A 4,829-nucleotide genomic window follows, 5' to 3' on the forward strand; every position below is an offset into this window, starting at 1 on the left:
GCTATTATTACTCGTAAAATAATTGTTAGTGCTTTCCAGAGTCGAAGTGAAGGTCATTCAGATGGTGAAGCGTCTGGTACATGGGACAAGACTCCTGGTGGAGAAGAAAAAATCCACGACCGAACAGGAAATGATAATTCATTATCCCATCTCATTAGCTAAAAGTGTACAGTACTTCAGTTAGGCAGAAAACGCTTGCACACTAACATCTTTACCACATTGGTTGTCATTTCTTCATTTCAAAGATGAACTAAAGAACTAAGATAAAATACACATCTTTACCACATTGGTTGTCATTTCTTCATTTCAAAGATGAACTAAAGAACTAAGATAAAATACATCCCATGAACACGACGGAATTAGAAAATGACTTTTAAGGTCTCTTCATCACAGCGGGGAATGGTGATATTTTAAACCTTAATTAAATACAAGATCACTGATTTTATTGTATTTGCACCTACAATCAAATCACAAGAACTCAGTGCTCAGTGTAGTGCATTTTTTAATATTCAAATAATTTATAGAACAAGTTAAATATAATACAGCGATAAGAAAAAAACATTTCATATGATGGCATTCTGATGTTTTTCACAAGACCATAACAAGCTTAAAGCTGAAAGAGCATAGATATTTATAAATATAATATAATGTTGTGCTTTAAATTCAGAAAAAGTACAACAAACAATGTAACAACAGCAAAAATTGAAAGCAAATACTCAAATACAGTTCATTGAAGAGCATTCGAACCCTAGACCATAGGAAGTATAAACACGAAGAGAGAATGTTCATGAATCTTGTTGTGTAAAACTAGACTGCACACATCGACTTGTCCTTTTCATTAATAAAAATAAGTTGCTAGCTGAAAGCAGAGTCTGCTCAGATTTTTGCACAAGTAAGCAGGGGACAAAATATTAATTGTAAGCATGCTCAAGAGCTGAATACTATAGGCTGACCATAATATAGAGGATAAAGCTGTTTTTATGAACAACTTTCGATTGCGTTTGAGTCAAACATTAGGATTTTGAAACTGAGATTATAATTCCAGGTAATACCCCCCCCCCCCAATTCATAGCAGCAAGGGGTGGGGTGCTTATATTCTTTATTAAATCTGGCTCATTGATGAAATAGCAAAGATATAGAGAAAATGCTGCGCATTAATAGGGATTGGACGCGGATCATTTTCTGTACTGTTAAAATAAATTAATACTTATTTAGCGTTGAATTGGGAATAAATTGGTGAAATGTATCAAAATTCATTCTTAAAAAAGAGTTTTACTTTTTTGACAGGTTGCTTAAAGAGTTTAAGGTGTTCGCCTCTCATTCAAAGGTCCTGGGTTCGAATCCGGGTAGCGACAGAAAAATTTTCTTCTCTGAAATTGTCTCCTTTCACCTCCTTTCTTACTCTCCATCAATATTTGCTTTCGTCTCCAATTTCTGCCTCCACCCCCTCACCTCCTTTGCCCCCTCCTTTGGGCTTCTGACTCTTTCTGCAGCCTTTGTACTGCTTCTCCTTGGCTCCTTCTTATAGCTGTCTTTCCGCCACACCCCTGATCTTCTGGTAGGAAAGATCTACATCTAGCCTTCTCGGACAAGGGAAAAAAATCTCAGAGGTCCTGTGTGCAAGTTACACATATTAAAAATCCCTTGGTGGTCGAAAATCGATAAGAGTAGGCTTCGGCCACCACCTGGGCAAAATTAAAAATTTCCTACCAGCTGAAAATGTTTGGTGTGTCTCGCACGCTCAAATGACCTTATATGCAGTTGCGAGCGCCGTAAAACAGGGTCAATAAAACGGTTTTGTACGTTAGTTAACCTGTCAGCCAGAACTTAAACTCAATACAAAAAACAAACAAACAAAAAAAAATCTATTCAGGAAAACAAACATTCAGTTCTTAAAAAGTTCCCTTTGTTACACAAAAGAAATAAGGATGAATTAGAAATTTATAGTATAGTGTGTGTGTGTGTGTGTGTGTGTGTGTGTGTGTGTGTGTGAGTGAGTGTGTGTGTGTGTGTGTGTGTGTGTGCATGTGTGTGTGTGCCCATGTGCATGCACGTCTGCATGTGCTTGTGTGTCATTGTGGTTAAATCAGGGGCTTGTCAAAACAATGAAATTGAAGAAACCGTAATTTTTCTACCCATTGAGCAATTGTCCTTGGAATTTTTTTTTTTGCTCATCACTTTTTACACCCATTTTAAAAGCACATTTCAATGTAGATTTTACTGAAAAACGTTGATAAAAAGCACAAAATATTAATGAAAGTTTGCAGTTTCCACGGACACTTGAACCATGGAAGTCACCAAGCTTTGGGCAGCCATTTTCTTGCTAATTTATATCTCTGATACAAGGTGATACCCACTTCTTTCAATTGGAAATATCTTGACTTCTATTCAAGATACTTGGATATCTTAAAAATCAAAAGCCAGACAAATGAACAGCTATTAAAAGGATTGTAATGACTACATAATATACCCACAAATTGACGAGTACCTGATTCACCATGTCGTGACACATATGAACAGCTCAAGATGTGACAGAGCAAAAAATTCTGTAAGAACTAGAACTCAACACTTTTCATCCACAAAGCGCGCAGAGCGCACAACATTTGTCCCCACGGACCAGGATGCAGATTGGCTACATCAGTACTACACCTGCATCTTGGCAAAAATACCCCAACTTTTATGAAAATTTCAGCATACTGAGAAAAAGTGTGAGGAGCATGGACAAGGACAAGAAGCAAGCAATGGCTCCCACAGATGAAAAAAGATGGAAAAAAAAGACTAGAAATAGCTTGTGTAATGACGTGCAGTAAAATAATAAAATTCACATCTCATAGAGAGGCAAGGAAAGATAATTTTTGTTATAAGATTTGAGTTTCATCCACTGGGACTAAACACATAAATCTTGACTTTTCTGTTTTCTTTAATCGACTCATTATAAAACTGAAGTGTGCTATATTTTAACAAAGATGGAATTGTATGTTTAAAAAAGAAGTAGAATACAGATACAGCCTTTGACAAAATCTTGACCAAGAACCAGAACAAACAGTTTACCAATATAATAATCAGTCAAACAGTTGTCCATTCTGTCTGCTCCAGGAAAAGAGACAAACTCCATAATCAGAAATGTTGACAAATGGAAGAAAACTTGGTTGGCATGACCATGTGAAAGTAAAGACACAAAGATAGTTTTAGTTAGTGTTTTACGGCACTAGCAACACAATAAGGTCATATAAGTGTCGAAGATTAGAGGTGTTACAAGAGAGTAACAAACATAAAAAACAAGGAGGGGAGATAGAGACGATGGATTTTTTACAGGAACGAAGGAGCAAACCACCCAGAAAAACCCGCCAACCACCCACAGACACACTGAAGCAAAGAAAACATAATAACATGTTGTAGACAGAAACATAAGAGCTTCTTCACAGCATGCGTTTTCTCTCAGTCTGACACAATAGACGAAACAGTGACAAAAAAATGAGGAGAAGAAAACAATGTGTGTCTATTTCTTGTGTGTATGTTTTCCCATGTTTGCTATCTGAGGCTTTTGGTCTATTGTCAGTGGGCTATATCTTGTGTGTATGTTTTCCCATGTTTGCTATCTGAGGCTTTTGGTCTATTGTCAGTGGGCTATATCTAAGACCCCATTCCAGAGGAGCATTAGGTGGAGGGAGATGTACAAGGAACCACAAAACTCTGCAATGAAAATGACCCGAGTGAGGTCAGACTAATAATTATACATAATAACTAGCATTTGTATAGGTCATAACCCCGCTCTGCAGCAAGGTCTACATGCTTTACACTATAATATTATTACCCCAGCAGACCCAGAAACATTCTTAGCTTCCTGGGAAACATACAGTGCAAGCAGCTGATTAAGCGCTCAAACACTAACAAACTGACAAGATCTTTCACTGTTTCCTATCTATTCACGTGAAACGTAATAATTGTATTCCACAAAGCAACTCAAAAGATAACTTCAATTCATTTTTACACAGATTTTTCTTTGCAAATAAAGAGTTGTCCATTGAACAGAGAAAAACACAAAAAAAGTCATACATTTCAAATCAATAACACTTGAACCACAAAAAACAATTCTGAACAAAATACGTACAATTAATATAACTGAACTAATGATGTAAACATCCTGCAAAAAACATGAACTCATTCAATTATAAGAGCAATAAATAATTCAGATGAGTACATGTAGAAATGTCATTCACAATTTGTCCTAGTAGAAGAAGGTACAAAAGAGTAATCATGGCAACTTCTATTTATATATCACAGACTCTTTATCTGATAAATGAGGAAAAATACAGACATACATTGTACACCTTAGCTTACATACTTTTTTGGCATTTCTTAAATCAAGTGCAAGTAAAATTTGGCCTAGATCTATCTGACAACAGATCTGAGAGAAAGCAAACGTCACAAGCCAATAACAAAGAAGCTGGTCCCAAATGAGCTACATGGGAGGTTTCCAAAAGCTACTGTGTTTGTCTAATCACAGAACACGTGATCTCTACATCATATAGAAACACCTGTTTATCAACAAAAGAAGGAAAAGTAAAATCCAAAGTTTCCCTGACCATTCTGATTCACACCTGATATCATCTATAATTATAAGGTACAAAGATGGACAAGAGTAAAGTATAACTCACCCCAGCCCAACCTCTCCCTCCTCTTCATTACCCCATTTGAACTGTTTGACTTTGTGTATGGCATCTGTGGTCACAGTGGGATTTTTTTTGTTGTCGAAATAAGAATGAGTCATGTGTGATCATCATGATGCACAAAGATTATATAGAGTTTGGGGGGGGGGGGGGGGGGGA

This window comes from Aplysia californica, unplaced genomic scaffold, assembly GCF_000002075.1.
Source record: "Aplysia californica isolate F4 #8 unplaced genomic scaffold, AplCal3.0 scaffold00003, whole genome shotgun sequence".
Lineage (NCBI taxonomy): Eukaryota > Metazoa > Mollusca > Gastropoda > Aplysiida > Aplysiidae > Aplysia > Aplysia californica.